At 39.2% G+C, this 12,065-nt stretch overlaps 1 protein-coding gene across 1 annotated transcript in view; it reads right to left on the bottom strand.

Moving 5' to 3' along the window:
- LOC311095362 (X-linked interleukin-1 receptor accessory protein-like 2) overlaps window positions 1-12,065 on the bottom strand; it is a gene marked incomplete at its 3' end in the record, with an annotated part of 276,724 nt that overhangs the window by 122,233 nt on the left and 142,426 nt on the right. The gene's annotated exons all lie outside the window — the stretch shown is intronic.

Below are 12,065 nucleotides of genomic sequence, written 5' to 3'. Positions count from 1 at the left end.
GAGTTTTGTACACATAGCATTGCACACTGTAACATTTTGTTGGACTCGCATTAATGCAGCACATTCAATGCTAATGGAAAATGTGAATTTGCACATGAAACTTCAAAGATCAGAGCTGCTATTACTATTTAAGTTCAAGTTTATTTATAAAGCGCATTTAAAAACAATAAAGCACCAAGTTGTACCAAAGTGCTGTACAACAAGCAACATGTAATAAATACCAAAAGCAAACTGAAATAGTCAGAAAAAAATCTGTTTACAAAGCACCAATGGCTCATGTAGACGATACAGTGATACAATGACCATGTCTCTTTTCAAAAATAGTCTTTCAGTGTATCTTTATGGAAGTATTATATTATGTATTGTATACAAATAGACAAAGAATATTGTCTCAATTAGACAGCAATACATTCTGTTTTAAAAATGTTTTCAATATCATTAGCGCATATACAGTGAGGAAAATAAGTATTTGAACACCCTGCTATTTTGCAAGTTCTCCCACTTAGAAATCATGGAGGGGTCTGAAATTGTCATCGTAGGTGCATGTCCACTGTGAGAGACATAATCTAAAAAAAAAATCCAGAAATCACAATGTATGATTTTTTTAACTATTTATTTGTATGATACAGCTGCAAATAAGTATTTGAACACCTGAGAAAATCAATGTTAATATTTGGTACAGTAGCCTTTGTTTGCAATTACAGAGGTCAAACGTTTCCTGTAGTTTTTCACCAGGTTTGCACACACTGCAGGAGGGATTTTGGCCCACTCCTCCACACAGATCTTCTCTAGATCAGTCAGGTTTCTGGGCTGTCGCTGAGAAACACGGAGTTTGAGCTCCCTCCAAAGATTCTCTATTGGGTTTAGGTCTGGAGACTGGCTAGGCCACGCCAGAACCTTGATATGCTTCTTACAGAGCCACTCCTTGGTTATCCTGGCTGTGTGCTTCGGGTCATGTTGGAAGACCCAGCCTCGACCCATCTTCAATGCTCTAACTGAGGGAAGGAGGTTGTTCCCCAAAATCTTGCAATACATGGCCCCGGTCATCCTCTCCTTAATACAGTGCAGTCGCCCTGTCCCATGTGCAGAAAAACACCCACAAAGCATGATGCTACCACCCCCATGCTTCACAGTAGGGATGGTGTTCTTGGGATGGTACTCATCATTCTTCTTCCTCCAAACACATTTAGTGGAATTATGACCAAAAAGTTCTATTTTGGTCTCATCTGACCACATGACTTTCTCCCATGACTCCTCTGGATCATCCAAATGGTCATTGGCAAACTTAAGACGGGCCTTGACATGTGCTGGTTTAAGCAGGGGAACCTTCCGTGCCATGCATGATTTCAAACCATGACGTCTTAGTGTATTACCAACAGTAACCTTGGAAACGGTGGTCCCAGCTCTTTTCAGGTCATTGACCAGCTCCTCCCGTGTAGTTCTGGGCTGATTTCTCACCTTTCTTAGGATCATTGAGACCCCACGAGGTGAGATCTTGCAAGGAGCCCCAGTCCGAGGGAGATTGACAGTCATGTTTAGCTTCTTCCATTTTCTAATGATTGCTCCAACAGTGGACCTTTTTTCACCAAGCTGCTTGGCAATTTCCCCGTAGCCCTTTCCAGCCTTGTGGAGGTGTACAATTTTGTCTCTAGTGTCTTTGGACAGCTCTTTGGTCTTGGCCATGTTAGTAGTTGGATTCTTACTGATTGTATGGGGTGGACAGGTGTCTTTATGCAGCTAACGACCTCAAACAGGTGCATCTAATTTAGGATAATAAATGGAGTGGAGGTGGACATTTTAAAGGCAGACTAACAGGTCTTTGAGGGTCAGAATTCTAGCTGATAGACAGGTGTTCAAATACTTATTTGCAGCTGTATCATACAAATAAATAGTTAAAAAATCATATATTGTGATTTCTGGATTTTTTTTTTTAGATTATGTCTCTCACAGTGGACATGCACCTACGATGACAATTTCAGACCCCTCCATGATTTCCAAGTGGGAGAACTTGCAAAATAGCAGGGTGTTCAAATACTTATTTTCCTCACTGTAAAAATTAATGTAATGATCTACAGTATATGCATTTTGGAGATCACAGATTTCATTGCAAACTGAATATATTAAAATCTATTAAACTATAATGGATTTAAAATGATTTCTTATCCTCTTGTGAACAACATTAATATTACGGCCTTCATCTACAGTATCATTCCATTTTATATAAATGGCTGATATTTTAGAAATAGCTGTTAGCTCCCCAAGCATCAGAATTTCCTTATGGGCCGTTCATACAGAACGCGTTTTTCCATTACACTGCGCTATTTTTTTCTATTGTTTTTCAATGTAAACACGTGCTAGATGGACGACTTTAACCGTTGAGCTCTTTTGCAGCATCTCGCACATGACACGCCATTCTAAATATGCGGCGCTCAAGTTAAAAGAAGTTAAACTTTTAAAAACATTACACTGACCTGTGTCTTGCGTTTTAAACAGTAAAAATATATTCTGTGTGAAATGGACCTAAGATCGTCTTGTGAAGTTTGTAGCCTATACAAAATGGCATGTAAAACCATATGAAAGAACAATGTCCATGTCTGCACAAAGAAATATGCCTCACTGTAAAATCCACAAACAACTGGATAAAGGACAAATGTCCGCGGTGGTAGACACATAATCAGGGCTGGACTGGGACAAAAAAATCGGCCCTGGCATTTTGGCCATAATAATAATAGCACACTAATATACATATATTGTAAAACAAATGCACTGAAAACTGGTCCCGATGGCCAGTACTTGCTGCCTAGGCATAGAATGCATTTCACGCGAATATTTTTGTCCTTTCGAGCAATAAACTGAAAGTAATGTGAATATCGCCACTGGCCGAAACCCCGTCTCTGTCTCCGTCTCCATTTCCCGCTCCCCTTCGCACCAGCAGCTACGTCACTCAAATCGATCTCTATGACAATGGTGCAAGCACACACACACACACAGGCATACACGCACCACTTAAACAGATCAGAGCTTTACACGCAGGCAAACACGGCTTGGGTAACGCAGGAAAGCGCATTCCTATAGTTTAGTAAAATAGTGTAGTTACCGATATTTTTAGTGTAATGCGTTACTTTATTTCGTTACCCAAAAAAGTAATATCGTTACTGTAATCCATTACTTTGTAACTTGTTACCCCCAACACTGTTTATATTTATGTGCACTCTTGTCATTTCAGCTCACTCTAGAAATGAAATGTCTATGACAACACCGTCAGGCCCGTCGCGACAAGGCAAGCAAACCAAGCAATTGCTTGGGGCCCCGAGCTGGCCTGGGGCCCCAAGACAACGACTGGTTAAGAATAAAATGCAACGACAAACTGTGTGAGCGCCCCTTTGATAGTCAATGCAGTAAAGTGCAATGACACTGTTATCGGGATCCCCGTCAAGGGGGCCCCCCTCAGTAGTCTGACAGCAGCCAGCCAACCACGTGATCTCTGCTGCGGCTGCCGGCAAAATACAAAACCTCCTCGGCAGTCATCATGAAGCGGAATTATGCTTCAGGAAGCCAGAAAAGACAAGATAGTAGTAAGTGATAAATTACACTGGATAAAATAGCTCTACTTGTCTTGTACAAATGGTGGAATTTTGCAGCAGGTAGGCTAGCAAAAATATGTTTATGTTAGCTACCTGCCTGACGGCAAATGCTGCTTGTAACGAACAGTTAGTGCAACTTTTTATTCGAACGGACGGAATATGGTTACATACTGTAATATGTTTTTTAACGGGATAAGGAAGATGCAGATCTGTCCATTTTGCTTGGGGCCCCCAAATTCCTTCAAACGGCCCTGAACACCGTACAACATCCGTAACACGCCCGCTCTGCGACACTAGTAGTTTTGGGGTCTACCACCCCCACTGAAACAAATTCAAGGGGAAACACTGAATTAGTGTGAAATACCTGACCTGGAACTACTGGCATATTAGTCAGTACCTTCCTAGTCTCAGGCAAAGATGTCTGACCTAACCAGATCTGTCTTCGGGCTAAAACTGCTGAAGACATAGATGCTCCAATATCCCTGGTAAGCTGTGAGTGTGTGATGAGTCAATCAAATTCATGACATTGTGCTCCTCTGTATTTACAACTTCCCTCAAAGCAGCCAAAACTATTGCCAAAGCTTTTCCTGTAGTAGTTACTGTTGATAAATCTTTGACTGTTGGTGATTTCAACATTCACATAGACAATGATGCATGATGGTTAACATTTACTGTACTGACATTATCAACTCTGTTGGGTTCAGACAGAATGTGACAGGACTCACTCATCATCATAATCATAGACTAGATTTAGTTTTGTCATACAGAGTTGATGTTAACAGCATAGTAGCTCTACCACAGAGTGATGGCGTGTCAGATCACGCTACCTTGTCTCTTGTATTCCGTGATTAGCCATGGTCAATCAGCCAGCGTTACCAAACTGGTAGAACTATTATTTCAACCTCTGCATTTAGAAAGCATTTCTAAAAGTGTTCTCATTCTGAACAAATCAGCTATGCTATGTAGATGATGATGTGATTGCTACCAAATGAGTCAAAGACTTATCAGCCTGCGCCATCTAGAGTTTCATGCCAGAACTAGGTAATTAATGTTGGTGAACAGCAATGCTGGATTTTTTAGCAGGGAGTATAGAAACTATGAATACAGTCATACACTCTAGTACTGTTGCACCCCTCCGTTTGAAAAAAGTTCAAGTGAAGACCCTTACACCATGGTACAACAATCGCACTTATGCTCTTAAAGTTGGCGTAAAATGGAATCTATTTTCTAAATGCATGTTGTAGATCTTATTGGGACCAATTCATCAGTGCATATGCTTATTTATTTATTTTTTTACCTTTTTTAACCACATCATTTTTAATCAAAATGTCATAACTGGATCTTCCTGTGAAAATAATAGACTGTGCAAGGCGCTAGCTCATGTTAATCTGCCTCTATTTTTGAGAGAAACACTCTCAAAGTTGAATCAACAACCGATGTAAAGAACCAAGATCCCGCCCTGTGTTTTTTCTTTTTTGATAATCTGTTACACTCTGATGTACATCACAAACAGAAGAAAAGATCTGGGTAAGATTCATGGAAAGAATAAAATTCGTCTTAACAGCTACATTCTTATAACTTATAACTAATAAAAAAGAATATACCGTATATTAAGAATAAAGCTTTGAGACCATCATATTTCAGCACGCTCATGTAAAATAACAAAAACAGTCCTAGGCTTTTTAATACAGCAGTCAGATTGACTTCCTCACATCTACAATAATGATTTATTTTTGTGGGACTTATATATTACACTATGAGTGTGCTCTGCACATAAATGGCTGCTCTCTAGCAACCTGATTTATAGCCTATGTTTAATTGATCAATGTGACAAACACATCTATGAAGAAAATATTTAATCATGCAGACTTTTCCACCTAATCCTAATATGCCTAATCAGTGTTTAAAGAGTTTGAAATCTGATGGGAGGTGACATTCTGTCCATTAAAAAGATTACCTCACATGGAAGAGGAGAGCGACCAAAGAAACCTTCTGATTTAGTGCACAGTGGTACTGTTACAGTCATAGTACAGCTTATCCATGAGAAATCTGAACACTGCAACACATCAACAAAACAAGTACTGAATCACTCACTGACTTTAAAAAATAAAGAAATTAGAGAAGTGGTAGTAGATGGAGAAAGTTTTGTTATATTTTATTGGATCTTGGGGAACGAGCACAAACAGATGTCCAACGGCATCAGATAAAGATGCTGGGACAACTAGCAGATACCTCGATTCCTCTTAGAGGGCAAGAAGAAGGACCTTAGTACCAAGCCAGGGAAGAACAGGATTTCTTATTGGTCCACAGGCAGCTTCTGCCCTTCACCCATCTTGAAATTAATTCTTAAAGAATTAGTTCACTCCAGAATTAAAATTTTAATTTAATTTTAATTTAATTCACTCACCCCCAGACCCCCATTCACTCATTTGTGAGGCAGCAACAGATACGACCACATTCTGAGTCTGCAGTCTGGGAGGAATGAGACATTAACTGACACACTACACTGTAAAAAAAAATCCTAATTTTACAGAAAATAACTGTGATTTTTTGACGATCATTTTCTTTAATTTTAAATTGTACTCAAAACACTGTAAAATTACAAATAATATCTGTAAAATAAAAATTCAGCTGTTATTTTAGGTATTGTGACATTAATGACAAATTACAGTAATTCACATTTTTTATACAGAAAATTGATTGTATTTTTCATACAGTATTTTTTCTGTTTTCTTAAATTACATAAAAATGTATGTAAAATTACAAATATAATCTGTAATTTAACAGAAACAAAACAGTTAAATGATAAAATGGTCAAATGACTGTCAGCCCCCCAAAAAACTGTAACATCCTAATTTAAATAAACTGAAAAACACTGTTATTTTACAGGTATTTCCTGAATAATTATGATCAAATACCTTCATTGTAAAAAAATCGTAAAAAAAGGGTCAAATGACTGGCAGCTGCGGCTGCCAAACAAAAACCATAAAATTAAAGTAAAATATGCTAATTTAAATAAAGTGTAAAAATGGCTCATGACCCTTGAGTTTTTAACTTTTATTTTTCTCTGGCTGCTTTAACTGTGTATTTGATACACATTTGTTATAGCAATAAATGCAGGAAAAAATATCAGATGATCTTGGTCATTCATTGATGATCTGATTCACTGATATGTCAGTCAAATCTCTGAATATAATTACATAATATGTAGATGGAATTTAGCTTTACAGAAAGTCTTTAATTAATGTCATAATTTTTCACATGACCCTTTAAATATTGTGGCATCAGTATTATAACAATCTGAATTTAAAAAAAATATATATATTATACAGAAAAAGTTTTGAGCAGGTTAATTTTTTTTAGTAGTATAGAGACATCAAGAATCAACATATGAATCTCAACAATGGTGACAACCAACAAAGCCTTTTTGTGACTTTATAGTAGTTCAGATTTGTTTTCATTGTCACCATTGTTGAGATTCATACGCTGATTCTTGATGTCTGAGTGAGTCTATATGATCTTGTCAACACATTTACTGTATAATAACTTCATAAAATCTATCACAGCACTGCAGGATCTTCTATAGCAGTTTTATCATGCAAAATGAACAACTAATATTTAACGACTTAAACAGATATTACACTTCAGATGGTATCAATGAAGCAGAACACTACATGATGACTATTATCACTAAGAAGTGACCAACATCATCTGATCTGAGTTTCTCTTGGATTCCTACTATAACAGATATGCATCAGAGATTATTAAAGCAACCAGAGAAAAACTCATGTTGAAACCTAAAAGGTCAAGAGCCCAACTAAAGCAAACACTGATCTCCATCATGGTGACATCAAACTTTATTATTTTCAATAAAGCTTCAACTTCTAAACCTCTGTTAATTCTCAATAAGAATGTTAGTATGAAAGAAATAAAGTCTGGATTGTAATAAGTGAAGATGCTGAGATCCTGAGAGATCTGTTATTTGGGGTTTAAAGTGTTTCTGTATGGTGTGTTTTGTGTGTCACCATTGTGTTGAAGAGTAGAGCCTGAGCTTCAGTCCAGGATGAGCAGAGAAACACTGATGATATGCTGCATGTTGCTTTATTTAACAGACAGTAACTGTGTAGTTGCTGATGCACAAATGTATAGTCACAGCAAATCATGCATGTAGTTAACTGCATGTTTTTCAGTAAAAAATTCAGAAATAAATGTGAAATAACTCGGTTTTAACTGTGTGTTTCTGTTAAAAAAGATTAATGAAGATTTCTGTAAAAGTATTTTGCACTTATTTACATTAGGATATTTTACATTAATTTTACGGTTTTTGTATGGCAGCCATTGCTGACAGTCATTTGACTGTTTTTTTATGGGATTCTTTTACAATGAAGGTGTTTGATCGTAATAATTCAGGAAATAGCTGTAAAATAACAGTGTTTTTCTGTAAAACATTTAAGGAAAATTTCTGTAAAAGTTTTTTGCACTTCATTTAAATTAGGATATTTTACTTTATTTTTATGGTTTTTGTTTGGCAGCCGTAGCTGACAGTCATTGACCGTTTTTTTACGATTTTATTTTTTACAGTGTACGTTTAGAGTCTTCATCCAGTGTAGGGGTTGGCGACACGACCAAAATCTTATATCACGATATGAGTAATTTTATTTCATGATAACAATAATATTACGTTATTGTTATTTAAATAAGGTTTAAATATGGGTTAACCTTAACCTTTAAATAAGGTTATGTGTGATAAAGTGAGGTATATAACTTTCAATTCAAAGAACCAAACAATGGGTTTTGTGTTTAAGATAATTTTATTCACTGTTTTGTCTCACACATGTGTCGAATGGAAGGTGCACATTCCATTGTGACTCATGTTTGTTGGTCTTAGCCTTTTGTGCCGGATAATAAGAAAAGGTGAATGTAAATTATACAAATAATGATTTGTTTGTTAATGGTGAATCTCTTGTCTTACCTTCTTCCTGGAACTTCCTAATAGGAGGGGCTTGCGAACAGGAAGCCTGACTTATACCTTCCCAAAGGAGGAGGAGTTCAAGTATTGAGAATGTTGAATATTATTACATTGAATGCATGTCTTTTAAGATTCTCGTTGGTTTTCATGATGAAAATGGAGCTTGATAAAGAAGATGCTAATATTCATGTTTGAAAGTTGATGTTAAATATGACCTCATAAATAAGCTATGCAGATTGTATTTGAGATAGCCTTGCCATTGGTATGTTTGAATTTGAGGGGAGGAGCCTCAACTATAAAGAGTCTAATTGTTTGGACAAAAAGGGGGAGAGAATGAAGGGTGACTGTTGGGCCAGTAGCCAACGTGTTTGATGCTTCTCATGTAAATATTATTTTATGTTTTTTTTCCTTTACTTTTGTTTGTACTTTGTTTTTCCTGTATTGGAATTTTTGTGGATGGAACACTATTACACTGTTTGGAGCATGCCCTGACAAGAAAATTAAATCACCTTTAAGAGACTTCAGAGTTTACTTTTTTTTGCTGCCTGCCTAGCCACAGCTAAGACCATCCTTACCACAAATGGTGTCAGAAGTGGGATCGGACGTCTCTGCAGGAATTGGCAGTAGAAGAGGAAAACTGTAAGTAGTAAGATGACGGCTAAAGGGCATTTTGGTCCTCAATGGACTACCAGAGCACATCCTGTTTTGTTCTCAGAGGGAAAAGAGGATACAGTGGAAGCTCAGGTTGGTGATTTAGAGCTGGGGGCTGGTGCACAGGAGGAAGCCATTTCAAGCATGTTTCACCAAGCAGGCAATATTCAAGAAGAAGAGACTGATCTGGTGGTAAGACCCAAGACTGGGACAGCTAGTACTCCTCGAGATGGTAAAGACAATGTTGTTATGGGACAGGAATTTTTGACACAAATGAGAGATTTCATGAGACGACAACAAAGAAATGAGAAAGTACTGTTTGATGAACTGCATGATTTGAAATCCACCATTTTTCAGAAACCTAGAAATGAATGGGGCTTTGAAGAGCAAGTCAGCCAACATACTCACCACCCATTACCTACACCAAGAACTTTCCATCCACCACCATTACGAGGTATGCTGCATTCACCTCAAGCTCACCCTGTTGTTGATAGCATACAAGCTATAAGTCAATCACCGGCAGTACCTTATAGGCGTTATCATGAACCACGAATTCCTGAATTCATTGAGGGGGAAGACGTGGAGAGTTTTTTCATTCATTTTGAACGTATTGCAAGAACTTGGGGATGGCTAATGGATGAATGGGCGGCTCAAGTTGTCACTCTGTTGACAGGCAAGGCCTTGGAAGCGTATGCTGGGATGGATGAACAACAATCCGGTTTCTACAAGGACATCAAGGCTGCAGTACTAGCTAAGTACAATGTAACGGAGGAGCCCAGTGATCAGACTGTGGGAGTAGTGGGGAAAACTTCTACTTTTGCTAAGAGGCTTCTGATCTGTTTTTACTGCCAGCAGCCTGGGCATAAGGCATCTCTTTGCCCATTAAGAAAACCCAAGGTAACGAACATGTGTTATGTTCCCCGAGAGGAGTAGTCCAATGAACTGGTGAAATCCACTAACAAACATAGACATATCTTATCAGTAATTGTCAATGGTCATCCTGCTCAAGCACTTGTAGATATGGGGAGTATGCAAACCTTGGTAAAATCGCATTTACTGAACTGTGAAATGTTAAACTATGGGGATACAGTATGTTTAGGATGTGTACATGGGGAAGAAAAGACCTATCCAACTGCTGATGTATCCATGGTTATTGATGAACAGGCATTTTTGCTGCTGAGGGTGGGGGTAATTGACAATCTGGCATATGATGTGGTGTTAGGTGATGATTTTCCTTTTTTAACTGATCTGGTCAATGCAACGCCAAAAACTTGTGCAGTAGTAACCCAATCTCAAACTAAAGGGCTATAACCCCTTCCTAATGCCCATGCGGATTTGTTTGGGTCTGGGGGGAAGATTAGAAAGAGTAAAAGATGGGACTTCCGGGTCAAGCCATGTGGTGGTAAGACGCACGTTGTCCGAGCTCCGCACCCTTTCGATTTAGTTTATTCATTAAATACCTTTCACTGTCGCATAGTACTTCATCCTGTAACAGTTACTTTGCTTTAAAACGGAACTCGTGAAGCAAAATGTGTAAAGCAGGAAAATCAGGTAGTAAAGCTGAAAAGCAGCAGAGTGCTAAAATCTGTAGCACTAGCAGTATGGCGGAAGACCATGTAGCACCACTAACGACGGAGACGCTTGTCCTAGAACTTGAAAAGCTGAGGAGGAATATGACCGGCGAACTCACAGCTTTACTAAATAGCTCCCTGGAACCTATCCGTTCGTCGGTCGAATCGTTCCAGCTGAGCCTGGCTGAACAAACTTCTACTATCAGAGAGATGGAGACTAGCTTATCCGACCACAGTGACAGGATAACGCAGCTAGAACTGGACGTGAGCGGGCTCCAGTCTGACCTGGGATCGGTGGTGAAAGAGAATACAGAGCTCAAAGCGAAAGTGGAGGACTTGGAGTCCCGCTCAAAACGCCAAAATGTCCGAGTGCTGGGACTCCCGGAGAACGTGGAGGGAAAGGATGCTAGAGCCTATATGGCCGGGCTGTTCGCTGACCTGCTGGGGGACCTACTTTCTGGGCCGCCTGAGCTAGACCGCGCACACCGCAGCCTGCAGCCGAAACCTCGACCGGATGATCCTCCACGCCCGATTATTGTCAGGTTTCATCGCTACATGGAGAAGGAGGCTGTTCTAAGGTGGGCAAAGTCACACAAGGACTCTTCTTACAACGGCCATAGAATCAAAATCTTTGAGGATTTCAGCGCAGCGGTTGCGAGAAGGCGAGCAGCATTTAACCCAATCAAGGGGCTTCTCTACCAACGGGGTGTGAAGTTCGGTATGCTGTATCCGGCGCGCCTCCGAGTCACCCACAACAACAGGGAGCACACCTTCAACTCTCCCGAGGCCGCGGAGTCTTTCTACCGACAGAACTTTCCAGATAAGGAGACTTCAGTAGCGGAGTAAAAATATATTCAGGTGTTGCTATTCTGGTCAGTATATATTCTGTCGGTCTTCTGTTAGACTGCTGTGAAAGTTATGTTCATTTTGTTTCGTTATGACAGTAGCAGTAGCCCTTTCCATTTCTGGTTTCATGATTAAGGCTGTTTTAGGTTTGGGACTAAGCAATGCCACTTTATAATTTACAGCCAATTTGCAATACAGCTACAACTGTATAGGCACCTGTGCACTGTTATGTCACTGAGGTTAGCCACTTTGAAGCTCGCGGTTGCGATACTTTTTTCAGGCTGCTTTTTCTTTTCCTTTCGGTTAACTGTAATATTCAGGGTATGCAAAAATACAATGTTAGGAGCATATGACACTTCATGCCTAACCGGTTGTATGTACAGTACTCTCGTTGGTATAACTCAAGGGTGAAGGGGAGGGGGGAGGGTGAAGGGGAGGGGGAGG

Source organism: Abramis brama (assembly GCF_963993115.1).
Source record: "Abramis brama genome assembly, chromosome: 13".
Lineage (NCBI taxonomy): Eukaryota > Metazoa > Chordata > Actinopteri > Cypriniformes > Leuciscidae > Abramis > Abramis brama.
This window is presented reverse-complemented; position numbering and strand designations above follow the sequence as displayed.